This window comes from Chiloscyllium punctatum, chromosome 21 (assembly GCF_047496795.1).
Source record: "Chiloscyllium punctatum isolate Juve2018m chromosome 21, sChiPun1.3, whole genome shotgun sequence".
NCBI lineage: Eukaryota > Metazoa > Chordata > Chondrichthyes > Orectolobiformes > Hemiscylliidae > Chiloscyllium > Chiloscyllium punctatum.
Genome location: NC_092759.1, coordinates 37,430,412 through 37,448,240, shown reverse-complemented (window position 1 = coordinate 37,448,240; position 17,829 = coordinate 37,430,412).

Sequence of the window (17,829 nt, the reverse complement as noted above, 5' to 3'; positions counted from 1 at the left end):
GAGGTATGTCGGTGTGTGTTGGTTACTGTATAGTGGGAGGTATGTCAAGGTGTGACGGTTCCGGTACAGAGGGAGGTATTTCGGGGTGTTATGTTACTGTACAGTGGGAGGTATGGCGGACAGTGATGGTTACTGTACAGTGGGAGGGATCTCGGGCCGTGATGGTTACTTTACAGTGGGAGGTATGTCGTGGTGTGATGGTTACTGTCAGTGGGAGATAGGTCGGGGTGTGATGGTTACTGTACTGTGGGAGGTATGTCGGAACGTGATGGTTACTGTACAGTGGGAGGTATGTCGGTCCGTGATGTTTACTGTACAGTGGGAGGTATTTGGGGCTGTGATGTTTACTGTATAGTGGGAGATATGTCGGGCTGTGACGGTTACTGTACAGTGGTAGGTTTGTCGGGGTGTGATGGTTACTGTACAGTGGGAGGTAGGTCGGGGTGTGATGGTTACTGTACTGTGGGAGGTATGTCGGAACGTGATGGTTACGGTACAGTGGGAGGTATGTCGTTCCGTGATGTTTACTGTACAGTGGGAGGTATTTGGGGCTGTGATGGTTACTGTACAGTGGGAGGTATGTCGGGGTGTGATGGTACTGTACAGTGGTAGGTATGTCGGGGTGTGATGGTTACTGTACAGTGGGAGGTATGTCGGGGTGTGATGGTTACTGTACAGTGGTAGGTATGTCGGGCTGTGATGGTTACTGTACAGTAGGGGGTATGTCGGGGTGTGATAGGTACTGTACAGTGCGAGGTATGTCCGGGTGTGATGGTTACTGTACAGTGGGACGTATGTCGGGGTGTGATGGTTACTGTACAGTGGGAGGTATGTCGGGGTGTGATGGTTATTGTACAGTGGGAATTATGTCGGTGTGTGATGGGTACTGTACATTGTGAGGAATGTTGGGGTGTGATGGTTACTGTACAGTGGGAGGTATGTCGGGCCGTGATGGTTACTGTACAGTGGGAGGTGTGTCCGGGGGTGATGGTTACAGTACAGTGGTAGGTATGTCTGGCCGTGATGGTTTCTGTACAGTGGGAGGTATGTCGGGCTGTGATGGTTACTGTACAGTGGGAGGCATGTCGGGGTGTGATGGTTACTGTACAGTGGGAGGTATGTCGGGGTGTGATGCTTACTGTACAGTGGGAGGTTTGTCTGGCCGTGATGGTTTCTGTACAATGGGAGGTATGTCGGGGTGTGATGGTTACTGTATAGTGGGAGGGATCTCGGGCCGTGATGGTTACTGGACAGTGGGAGGTATGTCGGTGTGTGATGGTTACTGTACAGTGGGAGGTATGTCGAGGTGTGACGGTTCCTGTACAGAGGGAGGTATGTCGGGGTGTGATAGTTACTGTACAGTGAGAGGTATGTCGGAACGTGATGGTTACTGTACAGTGGGAGGTATGTCGGGGTGTGATGGTTACTGTACAGTGGGAGGGATCTCGGGACGTGATGGTTACTGTACAGTGGGTGGTATGTCAGTCCGTGATGATTACTGTTCTGTGGTAGGTATGTCGGGCCGTGACGGTTACTGTACAGTGGGAGGTATGTCGGGCCGTGATGGTTACTATACAGTAGGAGGATTGTCTGGCTGTGTAGGTTACTGGGCAATGGGAGGTATGTCAGGCCGTGATTGATACCGTGCAATGGGAGGCGTATCGGGCCATGATGGTTACTGTACAATGGCAGGTATGTCCGACCGTGATGGTTACTGGACAGTGGGAGTTATGCCGGGCTGTGATGGTTACTGTACACTGGAAGTTATGTTGGACCGTGATGGTTACTGTACAGTGAGATGTATGTCGGAACGTGATGGTTCCTGTACAGTGGGAGGAATGTCTGACCGTGACGGTTAGTGAACAGTGGGTAGTATGTCAGTCCGTGATGGCTCCTGTACAGTGGGAGGAATGTCTGACCGTGACGGTTAGTGAACAGTGGAATGAATGTCGGGCCGTGTTGGTCACTGTACAGTGGTAGGTGTGTCGGGCCGTGATGGTTACTGTACATTGGGAGGCGTGTTCGACCGTGTTGGCGACAGTACATTGGGAGGTATGTCGGTCCGTGATGTTTACTGTACAGTGAGAGGTATTTGGGGCTGTGATGTATACATATAGTGGGAGGTATGTCGGGCTGTGATGGTTACTGTACAGTGGGAGGTATGTCGGGGTGTGATGGTTACTGTACAGTGGGAGGTAGGTCGGGGTGTGATGGTTACTGTACTGTGGGAGGTATGTCGGAACGTGATGGTTACGGTACAGTGGGAGGTATGTCGGTCCGTGATGTTTACTGTACAGTGGGAGGTATTTTGGGGCTGTGATGGTTACTGTACAGTGGGAGGTATGCCGGGGTGTGATGGTTACTGTACATTGGGAGGTATGTTGGTGTGTGATGGTTACTGTACAGTGGGAGGTATGTCGGGGTGTGATGGTACTGTACAGTGGGAGGTATGTCGGGGTGTGATGGTTACTGTACAGTGGGAGGTATGTCGGGGTGTGATGGTTACTGTACAGTGGGAGGTATGTCGGGCTGTGATGGTTACTGTACAGTGGGGGGTATGTCGGGTTGTGATACGTACTGTACATGGGGAGGTATGTCGGGGTGTGATGGTTACTGTACAGTGGGACTTATGTCGGGGTGTGATGGTTACTGTACAGTGGGAGGTATGTCGCGGTGTGATGGTTATTGTACAGTGGGAATTATGTCGGTGTGTGATGGTTACTGTACATTGTGCGGTATGTTGGGGTGTGATGGTTACAGTACAGTGGTAGGTATGTCTGGCCGTGATGGTTTCTGTACAGTGGGAGGTATGTCGGGCTGTGATGTTTACTGTACAGTGGGAGGCATGTCGGGGTGTGATGGTTACTGTACAGTGGGAGGTATGTCGGGGTGTGATGGTTACTGTACAGTGGGAGGTATTCTGGCCGTGATGGTTTCTGTACAATGGGAGGTATGTCGGGCTGTGATGGTTACTGTACAGTGGGAGGGATCTCGGGCCGTGATGGTTACTGGACAGTGGGAGGTATGTCGGTGTGTGATGGTTACTGTACAGTGGGAGGTATGTCGAGGTGAGACGGTTCCTGTACAGAGGGAGGTATTTCGGGGTGTTATGTTACTGTACAGTGGGAGGTATGTCGGACAGTGATGGTTACTGTACAGTGGGAGAGATCTCGGGCCGTGATGGTTACTTTACAGTGGGAAGTATGTCGGTGTGTGATGGTTACTGTCAGTGGGAGGTAGGTCGGGGTGTGATGGTTACTGTACAGTGGGAGGTATATCGGTCCGTGATGTTTACTGTACAGTGGGAGGTATTTGGGGCTGTGATGGTTACTGTACAGTGGGAGGTATGTCGGGGTGTGATGGTTACTGTACATTGGGAGGTATGTTGGGGTGTGATGGTTACTGTACAGTGGGAGGTATGTCGGGGTGTGATGGTACTGTACAGTGGGAGGTATGTCGGGATGTGATGGTTACTGTACAGTGGGAGGTATGTCGGGGTGTGATGGTTACTGTACAGTGGGAGGTATGTTGTGCTGTGATGGTTACTGTACAGTGGGGGGTATGTCGGGGTGTGATAGGTACTGTACAGTGGGAGGTATGTCGGGGTGTGATGGTTACTGTACAGTGGGACGTATGTCGGGGTGTGATGGTTACTGTACAGTGGGAGGTATGTCGCGGTGTGATGGTTATTGTACAGTGGGAATTATGTCGGTGTGTGATGGTTACGGTACATTGTGCGGTATGTTGGGGTGTGATGGTTACTGTACAGTGGGAGGTATGTCGGGCCGTGATGGTTACTGTACAGTGGGAGGTGTGTCCGGGTGTGATGGTTACAGTACAGTGGTAGGTATGTCTGGCCGTGATGGTTTCTGTACAGTGGGAGGTATGTCGGGCTGTGATGGTTACTGTACAGTGGGAGGCATGTCGGGGTGTGATGGTTACTGTACAGTGGGCCGTATGTCGGGGTGTGATGGTTACTGTACAGTGGGAGGTATGTCTGGCCGTGATGGTTTCTGTACAATGGGAGGTATGTCGGACTGTGATGGTTACTGTACAGTGGGAGGGATCTCGGGCCCTGATGGTTACTGGACAGTGGGAGGTATGTCGGTGTGTTTTGGTTACTGTATAGTGGGAGGTATGTCAAGGTGTGACAGTTCCGGTACAGAGGGAGGTATTTCGGGGTGTTATGTTACTGTACAGTGGGAGGTATGGCGGACAGTGATGGTTACTGTACAGTGGGAGGGATCTCGGGCCGTGATGGTTACTTTACAGTGGGAGGTATGTCGTGGTTTGATGGTTACTGTCAGTGGGAGATAGGTCGGGGTGTGATGGTTACTGTACTGTGGGAGGTATGTCGGAACGTGATGGTTACTGTACAGTGGGAGGTATGTCGGTCCGTGATGTTTACTGTACAGTGGGAGGTATTTGGGGCTGTGATGTTTACTGTATAGTGGGAGATATGTCGGGCTGTGACGGTTACTGTACAGTGGTAGGTATGTCGGGGTGTGATGGTTACTGTACAGTGGGAGGTAGGTCGGGGTGTGATGGTTACTGTACTGTGGGAGGTATGTCGGAACGTGATGGTTACGGTACAGTGGGAGGTATGTCGGTCCGTGATGTTTACTGTACAGTGGGAGGTATTTGGGGCTGTGATGGTTACTGTACAGTGGGAGGTATGTCGGGGTGTGATGGTTACTGTACATTGGGAGGTATGTTGGGGTGTGATGGTTACTGTACAGTGGGAGGTATGTCGGGGTGTGATGGTACTGTACAGTGGTAGGTATGTCGGGGTGTGATGGTTACTGTACAGTGGGAGGTATGTCGGGGTGTGATGGTTACTGTACAGTGGGACGTATGTCGGGGTGTGATGGTTACTGTACAGTGGGAGGTATGTCGGGGTGTGATGGTTATTGTACAGTGGGAATTATGTCGGTATGTGATGGGTACTGTACATTGTGAGGAATGTTGGGGTGTGATGGTTACTGTACAGTGGGAGGTATGTCGGGCCGTGATGGTTACTGTACAGTGGGAGGTGTGTCCGGGTGTGATGGTTACAGTACAGTGGTAGGTATGTCTGGCCGTGATGGTTTCTGTACAGTGGGAGGTATGTCGGGCTGTGATGGTTACTGTACAGTGGGAGGCATGTCGGGGTGTGATGGTTACTGTACAGTGGGAGGTATGTCGGGGTGTGATGCTTACTGTACAGTGGGAGGTTTGTCTGGCCGTGATGGTTTCTGTACAATGGGAGGTATGTCGGGCTGTGATGGTTACTGTATAGTGGGAGGGATCTCGGGCCGTGATGGTTACTGGACAGTGGGAGGTATGTCGGTGTGTGATAATTACTGTACAGTGGGAGGTATGTCGGAACGTGATGGTTACGGTACAGTGGGAGGTATGTCGGGGTGTGATGGTTACTGTACAGTGGGAGGGATCTCGGGACGTGATGGTTACTGTACAGTGGGTGGTATGTCGGGTTGTGATGGTTACTGTACAGTGGGAGGTATGTCGGGCTGTGATGGTTACTGTACAGTTGGAGTTATGTCGGGGTGTGATGGTTACTGTACAGTGTGAGGTGTGTCGGGGTGTGATGGTTACTGTACAGTGGGAGGTATGTCAGGGTGTGATGGTAACTTAACAGTGGGAGGCATGTCCAGTTGTGCTGGTTACTGTACAGTGGGAGGTATGCCGGGGTGTGATGGTTACTGTACAGTGGGAGGTATGTCGGGGTGTGATGGTTACTGTACAGTGGGAGGTATGTCGGGGTGTGATGGTTACAGTAAAGTGGAATGTATGTCGGGCTGTGATGGTTACTGTACAGTGAGAGGTATGTCGGGGTGTGATGGTTACTGTACAGTGGGAGGAATATCGGGGTGTGATGGTTACTGTACAGTGGGAGGGAAGTCGGGGTGTGATGGTTACTGTACAGTGGAATGTATGTCGGGCCCTGATGGTTACTCTACATGGAGAGGTATGTCGGGGTGTGATGTTTACTGCACATTGGGAGGTATGTCGGGGTGTGATGGTTACTGCACATTGGGAGCTATGTCGTGATGTGATGGTTACTTTACAATGGGAGGAATGTCAGGCCGTGAAGGTTACTGTACAGTGGGAGGGATGTCGAGGTGTGATGGTTACTGTACTGTGGGAGGTATGTCGGGCTGTGATGGTTACTGTAGAGTTGGAGGCATGTCGGGGTGTGATGGTTACAGTACAGTGGGAGGTATGTCGGGGTGTGATGGTTACTGTACAGTGGGAGGGATCTCGGGCCGTGATGGTTACTGGACAGTGGGATGTATGTCGGTGTGTGTTGGTTACTGTACAGTGGGAGGTATGTCAAGGTGTGACGGTTCCGGTACAGAGGGAGGTATTTCGGGGTGTTATGTTACTGTACAGTGGGAGGTATGTCGGACAGTGATGGTTACTGTACAGTGGGAGGGATCTCGGGCCGTGATGGTTACTTTACAGTGGGAGGTATGTCGTGGTGTGATGGTTACTGTCAGTGGGAGATAGGTCGGGGTGTGATGGTTACTGTACTGTGGGAGGTATGTCGGAACGTGATGGTTACTGTACAGTGGGAGGTATGTCGGTCCGTGATGTTTACTGTACAGTGGGAGGTATTTGGGGCTGTGATGTTTACTGTATAGTGGGAGATATGTCGGGCTGTGATGGTTACTGTACAGTGGTAGGTATGTCGGGGTGTGATGGTTACTGTACAGTGGGAGGTAGGTCGGGGTGTGATGGTTACTGTACTGTGGGAGGTATGTCGGAACGTGATGGTTACGGTACAGTGGGAGGTATGTCGGTCCGTGACGTTTACTGTACAGTGGGAGGTATTTGGGGCTGTGATGGTTACTGTACAGTGGGAGGTATGTCGGGGTGTGATGGTGACTGTACATTGGGAGGTATGTTGCGGTGTGATGGTTACTGTATAGTGGGAGGTATGTCGGGGTGTGATGGTACTGTACAGTGGTAGGTATGTCGGGGTGTGATGGTTACTGTACAGTGGGAGGTATGTCGGGGTGTGATGGTTACTGTACAGTGGGAGGTATGTCGGGCTGTGATGGTTACTGTACAGTGGGGGGTATGTCGGGGTGTGATGGTTATTGTACAGTGGGAATTTTGTCGGTGTGTGATGGTTACTGTACATTGTGAGGAATGTTGGGGTGTGATGGTTACTGTACAGTGGTAGGTATGTCGGGCCGTGATGGTTACTGTACAGTGGGAGGTATGTCGGGGTGTGATGGTTACTGTACAGTGGGAGGTATGTCTGGCCGTGATGGTTTCTGTACAATGGTAGGTATGTCGGGCTGTGATGGTTACTGTTCTGTGGTAGGTATGTCGGGCCGTGACGGTTACTGTACAGTGGGAGGTATGTCGGGCCGTGATGGTTACTATACAGTAGGAGGATTGTCTGGCTGTGTAGGTTACTGGGCAATGGGAGGTATGTCAGGCCGTGATTGATACCGTGCAATGGGAGGCGTATCGGGCCATGATGGTTACTGTACAATGGCAGGTATGTCCGACCGTGATGGTTACTGGACAGTGGGAGTTATGCCGGGCTGTGATGGTTACTGTACACTGGAAGTTATGTTGGACCGTGATGGTTACTGTACAGTGAGATGTATGTCGGAACGTGATGGTTCCTGTACAGTGGGAGGAATGTCTGACCGTGACGGTTAGTGAACAGTGGGTAGTATGTCAGTCCGTGATGGCTCCTGTACAGTGGGAGGAATGTCTGACCGTGACGGTTAGTGAACAGTGGAATGAATGTCGGGCCGTGTTGGTCACTGTACAGTGGTAGGTGTGTCGGGCCGTGATGGTTACTGTACATTGGGAGGCGTGTTCGACCGTGTTGGCGACAGTACATTGGGAGGTATGTCGGTCCGTGATGTTTACTGTACAGTGAGAGGTATTTGGGGCTGTGATGTATACATATAGTGGGAGGTATGTCGGGCTGTGATGGTTACTGTACAGTGGGAGGTATGTCGGGGTGTGATGGTTACTGTACAGTGGGAGGTAGGTCGGGGTGTGATGGTTACTGTACTGTGGGAGGTATGTCGGAACGTGATGGTTACGGTACAGTGGGAGGTATGTCGGTCCGTGATGTTTACTGTACAGTGGGAGGTATTTTGGGGCTGTGATGGTTACTGTACAGTGGGAGGTATGCCGGGGTGTGATGGTTACTGTACATTGGGAGGTATGTTGGTGTGTGATGGTTACTGTACAGTGGGAGGTATGTCGGGGTGTGATGGTACTGTACAGTGGGAGGTATGTCGGGGTGTGATGGTTACTGTACAGTGGGAGGTATGTCGGGGTGTGATGGTTACTGTACAGTGGGAGGTATGTCGGGCTGTGATGGTTACTGTACAGTGGGGGGTATGTCGGGTTGTGATACGTACTGTACATGGGGAGGTATGTCGGGGTGTGATGGTTACTGTACAGTGGGACTTATGTCGGGGTGTGATGGTTACTGTACAGTGGGAGGTATGTCGCGGTGTGATGGTTATTGTACAGTGGGAATTATGTCGGTGTGTGATGGTTACTGTACATTGTGCGGTATGTTGGGGTGTGATGGTTACAGTACAGTGGTAGGTATGTCTGGCCGTGATGGTTTCTGTACAGTGGGAGGTATGTCGGGCTGTGATGTTTACTGTACAGTGGGAGGCATGTCGGGGTGTGATGGTTACTGTACAGTGGGAGGTATGTCGGGGTGTGATGGTTACTGTACAGTGGGAGGTATTCTGGCCGTGATGGTTTCTGTACAATGGGAGGTATGTCGGGCTGTGATGGTTACTGTACAGTGGGAGGGATCTCGGGCCGTGATGGTTACTGGACAGTGGGAGGTATGTCGGTGTGTGATGGTTACTGTACAGTGGGAGGTATGTCGAGGTGAGACGGTTCCTGTACAGAGGGAGGTATTTCGGGGTGTTATGTTACTGTACAGTGGGAGGTATGTCGGACAGTGATGGTTACTGTACAGTGGGAGAGATCTCGGGCCGTGATGGTTACTTTACAGTGGGAAGTATGTCGGTGTGTGATGGTTACTGTCAGTGGGAGGTAGGTCGGGGTGTGATGGTTACTGTACAGTGGGAGGTATATCGGTCCGTGATGTTTACTGTACAGTGGGAGGTATTTGGGGCTGTGATGGTTACTGTACAGTGGGAGGTATGTCGGGGTGTGATGGTTACTGTACATTGGGAGGTATGTTGGGGTGTGATGGTTACTGTACAGTGGGAGGTATGTCGGGGTGTGATGGTACTGTACAGTGGGAGGTATGTCGGGATGTGATGGTTACTGTACAGTGGGAGGTATGTCGGGGTGTGATGGTTACTGTACAGTGGGAGGTATGTTGTGCTGTGATGGTTACTGTACAGTGGGGGGTATGTCGGGGTGTGATAGGTACTGTACAGTGGGAGGTATGTCGGGGTGTGATGGTTACTGTACAGTGGGACGTATGTCGGGGTGTGATGGTTACTGTACAGTGGGAGGTATGTCGCGGTGTGATGGTTATTGTACAGTGGGAATTATGTCGGTGTGTGATGGTTACGGTACATTGTGCGGTATGTTGGGGTGTGATGGTTACTGTACAGTGGGAGGTATGTCGGGCCGTGATGGTTACTGTACAGTGGGAGGTGTGTCCGGGTGTGATGGTTACAGTACAGTGGTAGGTATGTCTGGCCGTGATGGTTTCTGTACAGTGGGAGGTATGTCGGGCTGTGATGGTTACTGTACAGTGGGAGGCATGTCGGGGTGTGATGGTTACTGTACAGTGGGCCGTATGTCGGGGTGTGATGGTTACTGTACAGTGGGAGGTATGTCTGGCCGTGATGGTTTCTGTACAATGGGAGGTATGTCGGACTGTGATGGTTACTGTACAGTGGGAGGGATCTCGGGCCGTGATGGTTACTGGACAGTGGGAGGTATGTCGGTGTGTGTTGGTTACTGTATAGTGGGAGGTATGTCAAGGTGTGACAGTTCCGGTACAGAGGGAGGTATTTCGGGGTGTTATGTTACTGTACAGTGGGAGGTATGGCGGACAGTGATGGTTACTGTACAGTGGGAGGGATCTCGGGCCGTGATGGTTACTTTACAGTGGGAGGTATGTCGTGGTTTGATGGTTACTGTCAGTGGGAGATAGGTCGGGGTGTGATGGTTACTGTACTGTGGGAGGTATGTCGGAACGTGATGGTTACTGTACAGTGGGAGGTATGTCGGTCCGTGATGTTTACTGTATAGTGGGAGATATGTCGGGCTGTGACGGTTACTGTACAGTGGTAGGTATGTCGGGGTGTGATGGTTACTGTACAGTGGGAGGTAGGTCGGGGTGTGATGGTTACTGTACTGTGGGAGGTATGTCGGAACGTGATGGTTACGGTACAGTGGGAGGTATGTCGGTCCGTGATGTTTACTGTACAGTGGGAGGTATTTGGGGCTGTGATGGTTACTGTACAGTGGGAGGTATGTCGGGGTGTGATGGTTACTGTACATTGGGAGGTATGTTGGGGTGTGATGGTTACTGTACAGTGGGAGGTATGTCGGGGTGTGATGGTACTGTACAGTGGTAGGTATGTCGGGGTGTGATGGTTACTGTACAGTGGGAGGTATGTCGGGGTGTGATGGTTACTGTACAGTGGGACGTATGTCGGGGTGTGATGGTTACTGTACAGTGGGAGGTATGTCGGGGTGTGATGGTTATTGTACAGTGGGAATTATGTCGGTATGTGATGGGTACTGTACATTGTGAGGAATGTTGGGGTGTGATGGTTACTGTACAGTGGGAGGTGTGTCGGGCCGTGATGGTTACTGTACAGTGGGAGGTGTGTCCGGGTGTGATGGTTACAGTACAGTGGTAGGTATGTCTGGCCGTGATGGTTTCTGTACAGTGGGAGGTATGTCGGGCTGTGATGGTTACTGTACAGTGGGAGGCATGTCGGGGTGTGATGGTTACTGTACAGTGGGAGGTATGTCGGGGTGTGATGCTTACTGTACAGTGGGAGGTTTGTCTGGTCGTGATGGTTTCTGTACAATGGGAGGTATGTCGGGCTGTGATGGTTACTGTATAGTGGGAGGGATCTCGGGCCGTGATGGTTACTGGACAGTGGGAGGTATGTCGGTGTGTGATAATTACTGTACAGTGGGAGGTATGTCGGAACGTGATGGTTACGGTACAGTGGGAGGTATGTCGGGGTGTGATGGTTACTGTACAGTGGGAGGGATCTCGGGACGTGATGGTTACTGTACAGTGGGTGGTATGTCGGGTTGTGATGGTTACTGTACAGTGGGAGGTATGTCGGGCTGTGATGGTTACTGTACAGTTGGAGTTATGTCGGGGTGTGATTGTTACTGTACAGTGTGAGGTGTGTCGGGGTGTGATGGTTACTGTACAGTGGGAGGTATGTCAGGGTGTGATGGTAACTTAACAGTGGGAGGCATGTCCAGTTGTGCTGGTTACTGTACAGTGGGAGGTATGCCGGGGTGTGATGGTTACTGTACAGTGGGAGGTAAGTCGGGGTGTTATGGTTACTGTACAGTGGGAGGTATGTCGGGGTGTGATGGTTACAGTAAAGTGGAATGTATGTCGGGCTGTGATGGTTACTGTACAGTGAGAGGTATGTCGGGGTGTGATGGTTACTGTACAGTGGGAGGAATATCGGGGTGTGATGGTTACTGTACAGTGGGAGGGAAGTCGGGGTGTGATGGTTACTGTACAGTGGAATGTATGTCGGGCCCTGATGGTTACTCTACATGGAGAGGTATGTCGGGGTGTGATGTTTACTGCACATTGGGAGGTATGTCGGGGTGTGATGGTTACTGCACATTGGGAGCTATGTCGTGATGTGATGGTTACTTTACAATGGGAGGAATGTCAGGCCGTGAAGGTTACTGTACAGTGGGAGGGATGTCGAGGTGTGATGGTTACTGTACTGTGGGAGGTATGTCGGGCTGTGATGGTTACTGTAGAGTTGGAGGCATGTCGGGGTGTGATGGTTACAGTACAGTGGGAGGTATGTCGGGGTGTGATGGTTACTGTACAGTGGGAGGGATCTCGGGCCGTGATGGTTACTGGACAGTGGGATGTATGTCGGTGTGTGTTGGTTACTGTACAGTGGGAGGTATGTCAAGGTGTGACGGTTCCGGTACAGAGGGAGGTATTTCGGGGTGTTATGTTACTGTACAGTGGGAGGTATGTCGGACAGTGATGGTTACTGTACAGTGGGAGGGATCTCGGGCCGTGATGGTTACTTTACAGTGGGAGGTATGTCGTGGTGTGATGGTTACTGTCAGTGGGAGATAGGTCGGGGTGTGATGGTTACTGTACTGTGGGAGGTATGTCGGAACGTGATGGTTACTGTACAGTGGGAGGTATGTCGGTCCGTGATGTTTACTGTACAGTGGGAGGTATTTGGGGCTGTGATGTTTACTGTATAGTGGGAGATATGTCGGGCTGTGATGGTTACTGTACAGTGGTAGGTATGTCGGGGTGTGATGGTTACTGTACAGTGGGAGGTAGGTCGGGGTGTGATGGTTACTGTACTGTGGGAGGTATGTCGGAACGTGATGGTTACGGTACAGTGGGAGGTATGTCGGTCCGTGACGTTTACTGTACAGTGGGAGGTATTTGGGGCTGTGATGGTTACTGTACAGTGGGAGGTATGTCGGGGTGTGATGGTGACTGTACATTGGGAGGTATGTTGCGGTGTGATGGTTACTGTATAGTGGGAGGTATGTCGGGGTGTGATGGTACTGTACAGTGGTAGGTATGTCGGGGTGTGATGGTTACTGTACAGTGGGAGGTATGTCGGGGTGTGATGGTTACTGTACAGTGGGGGGTATGTCGGGGTGTGATGGTTATTGTACAGTGGGAATTTTGTCGGTGTGTGATGGTTACTGTACATTGTGAGGAATGTTGGGGTGTGATGGTTACTGTACAGTGGTAGGTATGTCGGGCCGTGATGGTTACTGTACAGTGGGAGGTATGTCGGGGTGTGATGGTTACTGTACAGTGGGAGGTATGTCTGGCCGTGATGGTTTCTGTACAATGGTAGGTATGTCGGGCTGTGATGGTTACTGTACAGTGTGAGGCATGTCGGGGTGTGATGGTTACTGTACAGTGGGAGGTATGTCGGGGTGTGATGGTTACTGTACAGTGGGAGGTATATCTGGCCGTGATGGTTTCTGTACAATGGGAGGTATGTCGGGCTGTGATGGTTCCTGTACAGTGGGAGGGATCTCGGGCCGTGATGGTTACTGGACAGTGTAAGGTATGTCGGTGTGTGATGGTTACTGTACAGTGGGAGGTATGTCGAGGTGTGACGGTTCCTGTACAGAGGGAGGTATGTCGGGGTGTGATAGTTACTGTACAGTGGGAGGTATGTCGGGGTGTGATGGTTACTGTACAGTGGGAGGGATCTCGGGACGTGATGGTTACTGTACAGTGGGTGGTATGTCGGGTTGTGATGGTTACTGTACAGTGGGAGGTATGTCGGGCTGTGATGGTTACTGTACAGTTGGAGTTATGTCGGGGTGTGATGGTTACTGTACAGTGTGAGGTGTGTCGGGGTGTGATGGTTACTGTACAGTGGGAGGTATGTCAGGGTGTGATGGTAACTTAACAGTGGGAGGCATGTCCAGTTGTGCAGGTTACTGTACAGTGGGAGGTATGTCGGGGTGTGATGGTTACTGTACAGTGGGAGGTATGTCGGGGTGTGATGGTTACTGTACAGTGGGAGGTATGTCGTGGTGTGATGGTTACAGTACAGTGGAATGTATGTCGGGCCGTGATGGTTACTGTACAGTGAGAGGTATGTCGGGGTGTGATGGTTACTGTACAGTGGGAGGAATATCGGGGTGTGATGGTTACTGTACAGTGGGAGGGAAGTCGGGGTGTGATGGTTACTGTACAGTGGAATGTATGTCGGGCCCTGATGGTTACTCTACATGGAGAGGTATGTCGGGGTGTGATGGTTACTGCACATTGGGAGGTATGTCGGGGTGTGATGGTTACTATACAGTGGGAGGTATGTCGTGATGTGATGGTTACTTTACAATGGGAGGAATGTCAGGCCGTGAAGGTTACTGTACAGTGGGAGGCATGTCGAGGTGTGATGGTTACTGTACAGTGGGAGGTATGTCGGGGTGTGATGGTTACTGTGCAGTGGGAGGTATGTCGCGCCGTGATGGTTACTTTATAGTGGGAGGTATGTCCGTTTGTAATTGTTACTGTACAGTGGGAGGTATTTGGGGCTGTGATGTTTACTGTATAGTGGGAGATATGTCGGGCTGTGACGGTTACTGTACAGTGGTAGGTATGTCGGGGTGTGATGGTTACTGTACAGTGGGAGGTAGGTCGGGGTGTGATGGTTACTGTACTGTGGGAGGTATGTCGGAACGTGATGGTTACGGTACAGTGGGAGGTATGTCGGTCCGTGATGTTTACTGTACAGTGGGAGGTATTTGGGGCTGTGATGGTTACTGTACAGTGGGAGGTATGTCGGGGTGTGATGGTTACTGTACATTGGGAGGTATGTTGGGGTGTGATGGTTACTGTACAGTGGGAGGTATGTCGGGGTGTGATGGTACTGTACAGTGGTAGGTATGTCGGGGTGTGATGGTTACTGTACAGTGGGAGGTATGTCGGGGTGTGATGGTTACTGTACAGTGGTAGGTATGTCGGGCTGCGATGGTTACTGTACAGTAGGGGGTATGTCGGGGTGTGATAGGTACTGTACAGTGCGAGGTATGTCCGGGTGTGATGGTTACTGTACAGTGGGACGTATGTCGGGGTGTGATGGTTACTGTACAGTGGGAGGTATGTCGGGGTGTGATGGTTATTGTACAGTGGGAATTATGTCGGTGTGTGATGGGTATTGTACATTGTGAGGAATGTTGGGGTGTGATGGTTACTGTACAGTGGGAGGTATGTCGGGCCGTGATGGTTACTGTACAGTGGGAGGTGTGTCCGGGTGTGATGGTTACAGTACAGTGGTAGGTATGTCTGGCCGTGATGGTTTGTGTACAGTGGGAGGTATGTCGGGCTGTGATGGTTACTGTACAGTGGGAGGCATGTCGGGGTGTGATGGTTACTGTACAGTGGGAGGTATGTCGGGGTGTGATGCTTACTGTACAGTGGGAGGTTTGTCTGGCCGTGATGGTTTCTGTACAATGGGAGGTATGTCGGGCTGTGATGGTTACTGTATAGTGGGAGGGATCTCGGGCCGTGATGGTTACTGGACAGTGGGAGGTATGTCGGTGTGTGATGGTTACTGTACAGTGGGAGGTATGTCGAGGTGTGACGGTTCCTGTACAGAGGGAGGTATGTCGGGGTGTGATAGTTACTGTACAGTGGGAGGTATGTCGGAACGTGATGGTTACTGTACAGTGGGAGGTATGTCGGAGTGTGATGGTTACTGTACAGTGGGAGGGATCTCGGGACGTGATGGTTACTGTACAGTGGGTGGTATGTCGGGTTGTGATGGTTACTGTACAGTGGGAGGTATGTCGGGCTGTGATGGTTACTGTACAGTTGGAGTTATGTCGGGGTGTGATGGTTACTGTACAGTGTGAGGTGTGTCGGGGTGTGATGGTTACTGTACAGTGGGAGGTATGTCAGGGTGTGATGGTAACTTAACAGTGGGAGGCATGTCCAGTTGTGCTGGTTACTGTACAGTGGGAGGTATTTGGGGCTGTGATGGTTACTGTACAGTGGGAGGTATGTCGGGGTGTGATGGTTACTGTACATTGGGAGGTATGTTGGGGTGTGATGGTTACTGTACAGTGGGAGGTATGTCGGGGTGTGATGGTACTGTACAGTGGTAGGTATGTCGGGGTGTGATGGTTACTGTACAGTGGGAGGTATGTCGGGGTGTGATGGTTACTGTACAGTGGTAGGTATGTCGGGCTGCGATGGTTACTGTACAGTAGGGGGTATGTCGGGGTGTGATAGGTACTGTACAGTGCGAGGTATGTCCGGGTGTGATGGTTACTGTACAGTGGGACGTATGTCGGGGTGTGATGGTTACTGTACAGTGGGAGGTATGTCGGGGTGTGATGGTTATTGTACAGTGGGAATTATGTCGGTGTGTGATGGGTATTGTACATTGTGAGGAATGTTTGGGTGTGATGGTTACTGTACAGTGGGAGGTATGTCGGGCCGTGATGGTTACTGTACAGTGGGAGGTGTGTCCGGGTGTGATGGTTACAGTACAGTGGTATGTATGTCTGGCCGTGATGGTTTGTGTACAGTGGGAGGTATGTCGGGCTGTGATGGTTACTGTACAGTGGGAGGCATGTCGGGGTGTGATGGTTACTGTACAGTGGGAGGTATGTCGGGGTGTGATGCTTACTGTACAGTGGGAGGTTTGTCTGGCCGTGATGGTTTCTGTACAATGGGAGGTATGTCGGGCTGTGATGGTTACTGTATAGTGGGAGGGATCTCGGGCCGTGATGGTTACTGGACAGTGGGAGGTATGTCGGTGTGTGATGGTTACTGTACAGTGGGAGGTATGTCGAGGTGTGACGGTTCCTGTACAGAGGGAGGTATGTCGGGGTGTGATAGTTACTGTACAGTGGGAGGTATGTCGGAACGTGATGGTTACTGTACAGTGGGAGGTATGTCGGGGTGTGATGGTTACTGTACAGTGGGAGGGATCTCGGGACGTGATGGTTACTGTACAGTGGGTGGTATGTCGGGTTGTGATGGTTACTGTACAGTGGGAGGTATGTCGGGCTGTGATGGTTACTGTACAGTTGGAGTTATGTCGGGGTGTGATTGTTACTGTACAGTGTGAGGTGTGTCGGGGTGTGATGGTTACTGTACAGTGGGAGGTATGTCAGGGTGTGATGGTAACTTAACAGTGGGAGGCATGTCCAGTTGTGCTGGTTACTGTACAGTGGGAGGTAAGCCGGGGTGTGATGGTTACTGTACAGTGGGAGGTATGTCGGGGTGTGATGGTTACTGTACAGTGGGAGGTATGTCGGGGTGTGATGGTTACAGTAAAGTGGAATGTATGTCCGGCTGTGATGGTTACTGTACAGTGAGAGGTATGTCGGGGTGTGATGGTTACTGTACAGTGGGAGGAATATCGGGGTGTGATGGTTACTGTACCGTGGGAGGGAAGTCGGGGTGTGATGGTTACTGTACAGTGGAATGTATGTCGGGCCCTGATGGTTACTCTACATGGAGAGGTATGTCGGGGTGTGATGGTTACTGCACATTGGGAGGTATGTCGGGGTGTGATGGTTACTATACAGTGGGAGGTATGTCGTGATGTGATGGTTACTTTACAATGGGAGGAATGTCAGGCCGTGAAGGTTACTGTACAGTGGGAGGGATGTCGAGGTGTGATGGTTACTGTACAGTGGGAGGTATGTCGGGCTGTGATGGTTACTGTAGAGTGGGAGGCATGTCGGGGTGTGATGGTTACTGTACAGTGGGAGGTATGTCGGGGTGTGATGGTTACTGTACAGTGGGAGGTATGTCTGGCCGTGATGGTTTCTGTACAATGGGAGGTATGTCGGGCTGTGATGGTTACTGTACAGTGGGAGGGATCTCGGGCCGTGATGGTTACTGGACAGTGGGATGTATGTCGGTGTGTGTTGGTTACTGTACAGTGGGAGGTATGTCAAGGTGTGACGGTTCCGGTACAGAGGGAGGTATTTCGGGGTGTTATGTTACTGTACAGTGGGAGGTATTTCGGACAGTGATGGTTACTGTACAGTGGGAGGGATCTCGGGCCGTGATGGTTACTTTACAGTGGGAGGTATGTCGTGGTGTGATGGTTACTGTCAGTGGGAGATAGGTCGGGGTGTGATGGTTACTGTACTGTGGGA